Source organism: Pelophylax lessonae (genome assembly GCF_965119305.1).
Source record: "Pelophylax lessonae genome assembly, chromosome: 5".
NCBI lineage: Eukaryota > Metazoa > Chordata > Amphibia > Anura > Ranidae > Pelophylax > Pelophylax lessonae.
The window spans coordinates 473,620,382-473,633,364 of NC_138772.1; positions in this window are offsets into that span (position 1 = coordinate 473,620,382).

Consider the following 12,983-nt stretch of genomic DNA (forward strand, 5'->3'; position numbering starts at 1 on the left):
TAAGAATGTAATTCTGCCACACAGGCTTCTTTCTCCTTTAACTGCTGCTGGACACGTTGGGCTTCATCTTTCCAACTTTCACAGTCCGCACGCCATTCATCTACCACATTGCTCAAAGTAGTGAGCTCATACACAGTACTCAGTAATTTAGCCTCTCTTTCACTTTTCTCTTTGTCGCTGAGAGACAATGTCGCTTTCAGAGCGACATTCTGTTCCTGCGACTCCTGCAGGTCTATTTTTGTAACTTCCAAACACTGAAGACTTTTTTCCAGCTGATTACGCAACTCCAACATATCAGCCATACTTTGCTTCTGCAAAGTCTGAATTTCACTTTCCTTTTCCATGAGGATGGTATCTTTCTCCATTATAGTCTCTCTGCGTTTTTGCAACTCGACCAAAAGAAGAGCAGTGGATTCTTCCCACTGTAACACATGAGACTTGAGTAGTTCATTCATTTCCTGCAAGTTTCTATGCTCCATTTTAAGCAATTCCAAGGCTTGTTCCTTTTCTTCCATTTTCCGTTGCAAGGCATCCAACTCAGCCCTGCACACATACTCGGTTTCCTCCAAACCGATGGCCTCCATTGGCTGCTGGCGTCTCTGTTTCCAGCCTGCCATGCTCTCTTGATGAGCCTTTTGTTGAGCTGCAAAGCTCTGCTGAAAATCCGCATTTGCCTGCTGTTGAGCTGCATTTGCTTGCTGTTGAGCTGCATTTGATATAATCAGATGTTTCAACATCTCCTCCATTTTGAGTTTACTTTTCATCTGAGCACACTGCGTCTCCATAGCAGTTTCATCAGTGTTGCTAGGGACAACAACCTTCCTCTTTAGTAGACTCTCTTTAGGCATGGATGGGGCTGGTTCAGACGGTAGCATCCCCTCCATCCATAGAATCCGGTTTCTCATTTCATCTATCTTTGCATTTTTCAGGCGTTTGGAACGCCCCATCTTCAATAACTCCACAAACAAATTTTTCACAGTCCAGCAAACAATTTTCAGACCACTGTCTCTTTAACACATGTAGTTTTTCTCTCTCTTGCAAGATCTCTTTTCCTGCGCACACAGTTTGTGCAGTCACTTGCACCAGACACAACAAAGTTCATCAAAAAATTTTGAGACCCCTGTCTCTTTAAAACACTTTTTTTTTTTTTGTCAGGATCTTCTCTCCTGCACACATAGATTGTGCAATCTCATGCACCAGACAAAGTTCATCAAACATTTGCACTTCCTTGCAGGGATCTCTGCTTATGCCCACTGCATACCTCCACCATATGTAAGGGATTAGCTCGGTGGCGGGTGTGGATGACCCCTTGGGGGGTGCGTTTTCCCAGAGAGGTAGCCGACAAGTGCTTGCAAACAAACAGTGTGGTTTATTAAGTGGTGTTTTCTTCACCAGGCTGTATGCAGCAAAACATCCAAAATAAAATAAAACAGAAAATAAATCCTTGCCTCTGTGGGCGGCTACCTTCTCACAACTGGAACCTGCCTAAGTGTCTGTCTCCAACCTACCGTCGGGCAGACTTCCTTGTCCTACAGCGGACACTCAATAGTCCTTTTATAATAGCTTCACAGGGCAACACAGTCCTTTGTTTCTTTCACATCAACAGTTCGTCTTCTCACCTTTGAGACGTATTCACCCTTGGTTACCGTCCCGGGCACACATCACTCCGGGGGGTCTTCTCCCAGGCCCACACATCCTGTCGGGAGGCACACGCTGACTGTCCTCCTGCTCCCAGCCCACATGGCTTCAGGATGCAGCTTCTGGAGGCAGCAAACAATAGGACTTTCTCTGAACAAATTATAGAGCCTTAACTCCCTCATTCTGAACAGGTGAAGGCCTTTCAACTTCCTGCTGGCTAGCTCTGTAGCCAACACCCTAAATTAATTAATGGACTTTCTAAATCAGGTGGAAATGTATCTCCTTCCTGTGACTACATTCCCAGATTTAGCTGACTTCCTGTCACAATATATATATATATATATATATATATATATGTATAATATATATATATATATATATATATATATATATATATATATATATATAGTTACATAGTTAGTGAGGTTGAAAAAAGACATCAGTCCATTCAGTTCAACCTTTGATGTGTGTGTGTGTTTGCTGTTAACCGTACATTGTATACCCCTGTATGTTGTGGTCTTTAAGGTGCCCATCTAATAGTTTTTTGAAACAATCAATGCTCCCTGTTGATACCACTGAAGAGAATTCCACATCCTTACTGCTTTCACAGTGAAGAACCCCCTGCGTATTTTAAGGTTAAACCGCCTTTCCTCTAGTTTTAGTGAGTGGCCACGTGTCTTATTGTATTTCCTTTCTCTGAATAGGTTTTTCCATATGCTAGGGTTGCCAGTACAATATTTGTACATTGATATCATATCCCCCCTCAAGCGTCTCTTCTCCAGAGAGAATAAGTTCAGTGCTTGTAGTCTTTCCTCATAGCTGATGTCCTCCATTCCCCTAATTATTTTTGTTGCCCTTCTCTGGACTTTCTCCAGTTCCAGCACATTCTTCCTGAGGACCGGTGCCCAGAACTGGACAGCATACTCCAGATGTAGCCGGACCAGAGTCTTGTAGATTGGGAGAATAATCTCTTTATTTCTGGAGTGAATCCCCTTTTTTATACATCCCAGTATTCTGTTGGCTTTGCTTGCAGCGGCTTGGCATTGCATGCCACTGCCAAGCCTGTTGTATACCAGTACCCCCAGGTCCTTTTCCATCCTAGACTCACCCAGAGGTTCCCCCCTAGTGAGTAGCTTGCTTTCTGGTTTCTGGCACCCAGGTGCATTACTTTACATTTTTCAACATTAAACCTCATCTGCCATATAAATATAAATATATGGCAAATATCAATATATTAAAACATGTGAAATGTCAACATCAGGTAATATTAATCCAGTCAAAAAATGATTTGTCACTAATAAAGCAGTTAAGGTCGAAATCTACATTTAACCCCCTAGTTGCCAGAACCTTAGTCTCAAAAATCCAAAAGGATTCCCTTTTGCTCAATTGGCGGATGAAATTGCCACCTCTCCAGTGTTTATGAACCAATTCCATCCCCCAAAATTGCAAAGATGTAGGGTTTTTGTCATGAACCTCCCTAAAATGCCTGGAAACACTGTGAGATGTGTCTCCTTTCTTGATGTTTTTAATATGTCCAGCCACTCTCACATAGAGACATCTGGATGTATGACCTACATACTGGAGCCCGCATCCGCACTCCAGCCTGTACACTACACCCGTCGTGGTACAAGTGATAAGATCCTTGATGGTATACTCTCTACCTGTACTCTTGGCTGTGAAGGTTTTCCTTTTCTTGATGTTAAATCTAGAATGATGTTAAATCTAGAATGACGGCAAGCCCTACATCTCCCACACGCTCGAAATTCTGATAAAAAATTGAATAAGGTGGATTTCTTTTGTACTGGAGGATCGATTACTCCAGGGGCTAAACGGGCTTTAGAGATCGGTGCTTTCCTATAAATAAAGCCAGGCACTTCAGGAAGATGGAGTCCAAGAACCTTATCATGTTTCAGGGTCCCCCAATGTTTCTTGATGATTAGTTCGACCTGTTTGTGCTGGACATTATAGTCTAACAACACTCTGAACTTCAAATTAGTTGATCTTGGGTAAGTGATTTCCTCTAGGAGTTTCGCCCTATCCATGGAGCATACTTCTCGATGATCCATTAGGACCCTATTCATGTCATATACTTTGTCCCTAAATCGGTTAATCAGGACACCGGCTTGTGAAAAATAGTCAAGCTGGCTAGAACAATTCCTCCGTATCCTGATAAGCAGTCCCTTCGGAATATTCAGTAACCAATTCCTATGGTGACAGCTATCAATGGGTAGGTAGGAATTTCTGTCAGTAGGCTTAAAGAAGTTATTGGTGCACAATTGGCCCTGATGTTTGAAAATTTCCAAATCAAGGAACTGTACACTCTCAGTACTGTCCATGTAAGTTCGATCCCTCTATCATTGATGCTCATTTTCTCTCTGAAACGATTGAATGAATGCATGTCCCCTCTCCAAATAATCAATAAGTCATCAATGAACCTCTTATAACATAGGAATTCTCTTGGGCGATCTTTCAATACAATATCCTTCTCCCACTGGGCCATACAGAGATTCGCTATGCTAGGAGCAAATCTAGCCCCCATAGCAACACCCCTTGTTTGGAGGTAAAACTCTCCAGAATACAAAAAGTAATTGTGGCTAAGACAGAATTTCAAACATTCCACAATATACTTAGAATGCTCTTCCTGTAATTCTGAGCTCCGCAGTGCCCACCTCACAGCCTCCAAGGCTGCCTGATGTCCTATAATGGTATAGAGGGAGCTGACATCTGCAGTGACCAGAATACAGGTATCAGTATAATTTAGGGACTGTAGACATTGTATAACGTGCTTGGTATCCTTAAGAAAAGCTTGGGTGCGCAAAACCAGGGGTTGTAGATTGAAATCAATATATTGGCCCAACCTGGAACACAAGGAGTCGATGCCATTAATAATGGGTATACAAAAAAAAAAAAATGGGTCTGCCAGGAGGTTTGACCGCATTCTTATGCATCTTATGTATCCTGCATTATATGTATCCTGATCTGAGAGTTGTCTCTGCATTTCCTCCTTATAATATGTCTTACTCATCACTACCAACCCTCCTCCTTTGTCCGCAGGGCGGATCAAAAGTTGCTTTTGTTTTTCCAGACTGGATACACCTTTTTTAATCCACTGAGGATCTTGAATTTTTTTAACCTGTAATTTCTCCAGATCAGATACCACCAGATTTTGAAAAACTTCAACGTTTTTGTTATACTTATTTTGAGGATTAAACACTGACTTGTTTTTGAAGGTGGAATGATGCCCTCTCTCCACAACTGGTGGTCTGCTGTCTGGCTTAGCAAGGAAATATTTCTTCTGGTTAATGGTCCTCACAAACTTTTGTATGTTGACATACGTATCAAATTTTTTTGGTAAAGGTGAACTAACCCTTTAAAGCCCAACTCGGGTGCAAAAAAATTAAAAGAAGAAGTCCTGTCCTCCTGTCACACTGGGCTTCTCTTTTTCTTTTTGAATCCTTAAAAACCCAGAAAAAATACCCAAATCCACTGTCACTTACCCAAGTCCACTGTCACATGATCTCCAGGGTTCCAGTAACGGTGGCTGGTGGTCTGTGTCCTTTTTTATCTCTCTGTCCTTTTTTATCAGTTCAAATATGAGTAGCATGGTCTTGTGCTCACCCTTCGCATGACATAATTTCTGAATGCTACAGGTCACTGGGATGGACTATTCCAAGAGCCTATAGACAGTTCCTGCAGCAGCAGGAAGCTATGTGGGCACTGTAGGCCAGAACATTCCACACTAAAGATCAGCAGAAAGAAGATCTGGTGTAATACATGACCGCAGTTCTAGGTAACTACAGTAATTAGGGCTTTTAGATATGTTTTTTATTTTAATTAAAAATGTAGATAAGGTGGACTGTAAATGGTATTTTTGGTTCTTCCTGGAGATGAGTTTAAAAACCATAAGACCAGGAATGCCATTGCAGACATGTTAAAGTTTTGATTTTGCAATTGAAGGTATTTTGCCCTAAAAATGGAAAAAGTTGGAGGTGAGATCTGCAGAGGCGCCCATGTGCAAAGGATATACCTGAGAACTATTTCTTCAAAAGATTTTGACCATTGGTCATACATTTACATTAAACACCGTCAATGCGTTTCCTAGTGCTAAAATGGCCACTTCTTCAGGAAAGTGCATAAAACACTGGGTAAACATATATTTAAGGTATGAGTCAATTCATCTAATCTAGAACGCTTCATCATATAATATATTTAGTTACATAGAGTTTCTCTTCATACATATATTCTGTATATAAGGTTTATATGATCAAAATAAAGTAAAAACGTACATTTATACATAATATTATGTTATACATAATATTAGAACGAGAAGTGTTAATACTACTAATAAAAAAAGCTCATGGTATTTAGTTCATGCTAGGATAGCAAAATAGGCTCCCGATTATCCTGCAGCTCGTTCTCGCGGCTGTTCATATCCTGGCATCCAGCCCCATATGTGGTGGGATTGTCCAATAGCCGAAACATTTTGGAAGGCAATTTTTGATTTAGCTTCTATAATGATTGAAACTTCCATACAACCTAATCCTGCTATAGCTCTTTTGAATCTAAAACCAGACAGAATTACACGGAATGAATTTTGCATTCTTTTACAGCTCTTAACAGCCACAAAACAAACCATAGCTAAGGCATGGAAAACTTAAAATCTGATTGTAGCGAAAACCATTCACTGAACCAATAGAGCCTGTGATGGACCCCCTTACTCAACAAGAGTATGTCTGCCGTATAAGCTTCCCTTGCCTTATTCCAGCACGATCAAGGATCCCTTAGCCCACCCAGTCACTTGTCGAGACACCAGTGTAGGGTGGTAAGAAGTATAAGACTGTTTATTCAAACACAGGCACAAAGAGATATACACTCTGGGACTGGGACAATCCCCCCTCCCCTTTAGCAGCTAATCCACATACACCTATACATCCCATAATAGGATGATCCCAATTCAGACAGAAACAATAGGACAATGGGATAAAGGCTCTTAACAATAACAAAGCCCACTCCACCTCAAATTATCTAGGAATCTGAAAAATAAAATTGTTTATCTTCATATATTTCTTGAGTGATATTATTCAGTAATATTTTTGTAATAATATTATTATAAGTGAAAGAGCCCCTTCATTCTTTCAACACAAACCACACATATATAACCCAGGATAACAGGGTTAAAAGGAAATGCTGAGTCCGGTGTGGTTGCACCATGTGCCCCTAATAGACACAGGATAACTTACACACAAGAGGGACCAGGGAAGCTGGACAAGGAGTTTCCCGACCTCTCTAAGTTAATCTGGGTTCCAAAAAAAAACCCCGCCCAAAGTGACTCCCATCACAGAGCCCTTGTTAATGCTAAAATAGAAGCGATTGAGAGTGATCAGATCTACAAATTTGAAAAACTTTGGTTATCTTGGCTAAACATTGTTTACCTCCCGACTTTGATGCCACTTTACTATTGCCATGGTAATAATACTTCATTTACCCTTTCATCACCCTTCCTTTAGTTGAAGCCACACTACCTCTATCAAATTTACCCTTTACTCCCACTGTATTTTTTCCCTTTTCTTTACTTCTTCTATTCTCTTATCCTTTTTTCATGACCCTTTCTCTTTTATCAGATCTTATGTGGTACTCACAGGGTTGTTCTACAGACCCATTGAAATGTTCTTTTGCTTTACTGATTTATTAATCTTTTTTTTTTTTTAAACTAGACCGACAGTCAACAATCTACCTTTCTATTTCTTTTCAATTATATGACATTTTGGACATTTAACTTTAATGGTCCATTTGATGCTTATATAATGCGATATTGCATTTGAATTTTTATTTGTTTCTTTCCAATTGAAGTAGATTGTTTGTTACCCTTTTATGTACCACAATCCATGTAAAATTCAGATTGTTCTCCTTTAGTTTATACAAAAGAATAAACAAATTTGACAAGGAAAGAAAATTCATGGTGTTTGTTCCTTTGACCTCTACGTAGCGATTTTGTCTGCTTTTTATGAAAGATAAGAGTGGTCTATATTATATGCTTTCAAGCATAACAACTGGTAATCTCACGCTGTACAAAGTTTCTTTAAGGATAAATATGATATACACATTGTGATGTATGTTATGAATTTTGGTACAAGAATTAATGTAAATACCATAAATAATGTAAATATTGTAAATACTAATTATGGTGATAAAGTAAAATATTAATGATTGCTTGATTACTAAAGGATATAGTGTATTTAAATTGAATATAAATTGTCTGTTTGTTCATATGGCCCATATTGTACAAATATGTTTATGGATGCGTTCAAATACAAGTGAAGTCTTCTGTTCCTTTAAAGAAGTAATATAAAATAAAATAGGATCAACGTTAGGTGACATGATTGAGATGTTCATATCTGATAAAATAGATTTAAAGCATTTATTTGTAATAAACGAGAATAGGGATTCCAGATTGGAGTTTACCTTTAGGATCACAGAGGGAGCTTTCCCTGTCTGGGGCTTGCTATGTGTTAGAAGTTGCTGTGGTATTTGACTCAACAGTATGAGTGTCGATGGAGGGACGGGTTTCTGACATTCTGTCTTCCAGCTGGTGCTCATGTCTATTTATATTTTCCATGTCTATAGTTCTGCAGTAGTTCCTTTGGTCAGATCAGAAGTGTCTCTAATCAGAATGTGATATACACTGATGGTTCTCAATGTTTGTGCATTCAAGGCACAGTAAATTCTTTCAAATAGTTCCATGTCCCAACAGTAAAAAAAAAGTTTATACTTATGCAATAAAAGTATGAGAATGTAAAATATGTACAACACTGGATCATTCATGCCTGAGCAATGTGTACTAGCACATCTGCTTGTAGTCTCCATCAGATAGCCCATGTGACAGGGTGACAACTCAGAAGAACAATCTTGACACATGAGCAAAGAAGCTGGTCACTTTAATGACATATACTATATTGCAAAAGTATTGGGAAGTCTGCCTTTACATGAACTTTAATGGCATCCCAGTCTTAGTCCGTAGGGTTCAATAATGAGTTGGCCCACCCTTTGCAGCTAAAACTGCTTCAAATCTTCTGGGAAAGCTGCCCACAAGGTTTAGGAGTGTGTCTATGGGAATGTTTGACCATTCAGAAGCGCATTCCTGAGGTCAGGTACTGATATGGACGAGAAGGCCTGGCTCGCAGTCTCCCCTCAAATTCATCCCAAAGGTTTACTATCAGGTTAAGGTCAGGACTCTGTGCAGGCCAGTCAAGTTCCTCCACCCTGAACTCATTCATCCATGTTTTTCTGGACCTTGCTTTATGCACTGGTCCAAATCATTTGGTGGAGTGGGGATTATGGTGAGGGGTTGTTTTTCATGGGTTGAGCTTGGCCCCTTAGTTCCAGTGAAGGGAAATCTTAAGGCGTCAGCATACCAAGACATTTTGGACAATTTCATGCTCCCAGTTTTGTGGAAACAGTATGGGGATGGCTCCTTCCTGTTCCAACATGACTGCGCACCAGTGCACTAAGCAAGGTCCATAAAGACATGGATGAGCAAGTTTGGGGTGGCGGAGCTTTACTGTCCCGCATAGAGTCCTGACCTCAACCCTACAGAACACCTTTTGGATGAATTAGAGCTGAGTCAAACATTCCCATTGACACACTCCTAAACCTTGTGGACAGCCTTCCCAGAAGAGTTGAAGCTGTGATAGCTGCAAAGGGTGGGCCAACTCAATATTGAACCGTACGGACTAAGACCGGGATGCCATTAAAGTTCATGTGCATGTTAAGGCAGGTGTCCCAATACTTTTGACAAGATAGTGTATGTATTCCAGTGTTACTATTTCTCTGATAGAGTGGAGACCTCTACATTTTATTTTACATTTTTAGAGATTTAAAAGGTTCTCATTGCTGGCTAATATGCTGATTGCTGAAGATTTCTGTCATTTTGAATGTGTTCTAATTAATTGATGACATCCGATGTTATATGAAAAGGTCAAAATCATATTAATTCTTCGCTTATATCTAGTGACTGACTACACTTAATCCATTTAGAAGAAGGCCTGTTTGTTTTTTAATGTAGCAGAATATACCAGAAGCCATTTTGCAATTTATAATTCATATGGTTATACTTTTCAATGACTATGTACAATATCTTATATCTACCCTGAATAGGTTAACACAAATGCTCTCTTAAATTTATAATCTTTCATACACTTGTCAAGAGATAGTTTATTAGACTTGAACACTCTTCATTTTTTTCCACCACACTTATAACTCATTTACACAAGAGCTAATTCAAATTTCACAGGTGGAGAGACTAGGAGAGTGAGATTAGTGAGATGTGTTATATTGTGTTATAGATAACACTCTCTGGCTCTATCCATTTGTCACTCTATGTAACTGATAAACCCGCCCCTCTTTTTAGTCATTCATTTTTCTCAATAGGAACATTATTGTTTGATTTTTGTTTAGCTAGTGGTAGACCTTATAAATGTGTCATGACAATGACAATCGAGACCTTAACCCCATGTATTATTTGCTCAATTCACATAATTTACCCACCAGATTGAGGCCCCTTTTAAAAGAAAAGAGTACAATTATTACACTAGCTAATTCACAAAAGGGACTACTCACATTATCAGTTCCAGTTCTACTGTATTTGTGGTGTTTCTTCCCTTTTAAAATTCATTACACTGAAAATGTATGGAAATTTCAGATGAAAACAATTATCACTGCCTAAAATATCACTACCTTCTGCCTAGTAATGACTGCAATGTTCTTTGAGATGTTTATGGAAGAGCCCAAGAAAAGGGGCCATTTACGTAGACATAAAACACCAATGTATGGCATAAAATAATAATGAATGAGAGCCAATAAACAGGTAAAACTTTCAATAGTTTCACAAACAAGTTTCACACCAAAGTATTATGTATATTAGTTATGTCACAAGTGGGTGACAAGGTTTTACCCTGAGGGGCAACACCTGAGAGTGACCAGGGCTTCCAGACAAACTCTCACACTACTGACACAAAAGAGACAGACAATGGTGCTAATAGGACTTGATGTTACAATCTCCATGGTAAGTCTGTCCTCTTGATGTTAAGATTGATGCGTCATGGAGGCAGAGGGTACGTACACCATCAGGTCATCACGTGCGCATTATCTATCATTGACATTTTGTTAACATAGTTACATAGTTAGTCTTGTTGAAAAAAGACACAAGTCTATCCAGTTCAACCGATAGAAGGGGAAAAAAATATACAATCCTATATATACAATCCTATACCCACAGTTGATCCAGAGGAAGGCAAAAAACCCCAATAAAGCATGATCCATTTTGCTCCAGCAGGGAAAAAATTACTTCCTGATTCCCCAAGATGCAATTGGATGTTGCCTTGATCAACTTTACCAATGAATAATCGTATCCAGGTATATTATGTGTATCTAGGAAAGAATCCAGGTCTTTCTGAAATCTCCTGAGCTGGCCAGAACCAGCTCATGAGAGAGTCTATTCTACATTTTCACAGCTCTTACTGTGAAGAAGCCTTTCCATATTTGGAGATGAAATCTCTTTTCCTCCAGACGTAAAGAGTGCCTTCTTGTCCTCTGTGATGACCTTAAAGTGAATAACTCAACACCAAGTTCACTATTTAAACCCCTATGTATTTATACATGTTGATCATATCCCCCTTCCCCTTCGTGCCGATGTAACGCAAATATGCATACTTTGGCTTCAAGGGTTTGTACTGGGGTGATGCCTGCAGCTGCAAGCATCACCCCAGTACCATTTTTTAGAGCTGACAGTCGGCTTTCTTGTGATAACAACCGATGCTGCTAATCAGCCACTCAGCCCTTATCTGAAGCAGCGGGAGGGGACGTTCCCCCCCTCCTGCCGCCTTCCACCGATTCTGTCCCACCGAAGACCCGAGCGATCAGCCGGCATGTACGTTGGCTGGCCGGAGAACCAACAAAGCCGGAATCAGTTTTGATCAAGTCTCGGATCTAGTACACAGAAACGATGTCACGACATCACTTCTGGTTACTAGAGCCTTAAAGCTCTAGTAACCAATGAAAGTGGCTCTTTACCACATAACCGGCTGTGTCCACTTACAGCCGGTCACATGAAAGGTCTCTGTGCACACCGCTCGTACGTGCCCCCAGGGGCACACAGCACAGCGATTGGGGACGAGGCTTGTCCCTCGTACATAGCCCATCCCTGATCAGGGTAAAGAGCCAATGAAATTGGCTCTTTACCATGTGACTGGCTGTGTCCAATCAGTCCGGTCTGGTCATAAATGTAAACAAAGAGGGGATAACTCCCTGTTACCGGGTTCTCCTCCTCATACACCAAATCAGTGTGAGGAGGAGATCATGGAACAGTGAGTTACCAGTTTACTGTGAATTTTACTGTGCCCAGATTGCCCCACTGAATAAAGAGGACCTGTCACCAGCTCATCAGAGTTCCTATCTGTGAGCCCATCAGATTACCTGTCATCAGCCCTTCAAAGTACCCGAGTACCTGTCTTCAGTCCATCAGAGTACCTGCATACCTATCATCAGCTCATCAGAGTACCCGCGTACCTGTCACCAGCTCATCAGAGTACCCGAGTACCTGTCATCAGTTCTTTAGAGAACCCGAGTACCTGTCACATGTTTATCAGAGTATCCGAGTACCTGTCACCAGCTCATCAGAGCACCAGAGTACCTGTCACCAGCTCATCAGAGTACCTGAGTACCTGTCACCAGCTCATCAGAGCACCAGAGTACCTGTCCCCAGCTCATCAGAGTACCTGAGTACCTGTCTCCAGCTCATCAGAGCATCTAAGTATCTGTCACCTGCTCATCAAAGTACCGGTTTCCAGTTCATCAAAGCACCCGAGTACCTGTCACCTGCCCATGAGTGTACCTGTCACCAGCCCATTAGAATACCTGTCTCTAGCTCATCAAAGCACCCAAGTACCTGTGAGTCTGTGACCAGCCCATCAGAGTACCTGTGACCAGCCCATCAGAGTACCTGTCACCAACCCATCAGAGTACCTGTCCTCAGCTCATCAAAGCACCCGAGTACCTGTCACCAGCCCATCAGAGTACCTGTCATGCAGTACCTGATGTGCATCCCATTAGTACCTGACGTGCATCCCATTAGTACCTGACTTGCAGCCCATTAGTAGCTGTCGTGCAGGCCATCACTACCTGTCGGGCAGCCCATCAGTGTCACCCGTCATACAGCCACCAGAGGCATATCAATTTCTAAGTCTGACGGATGAGATTAGCAGGGAGCTCTCACTGTCCGATTCCAGTTCCGAATCCGGTTCAGAATTCGAGCCCTTTGAAGGCAGTACATCTGCTACCGAATCAGAAGT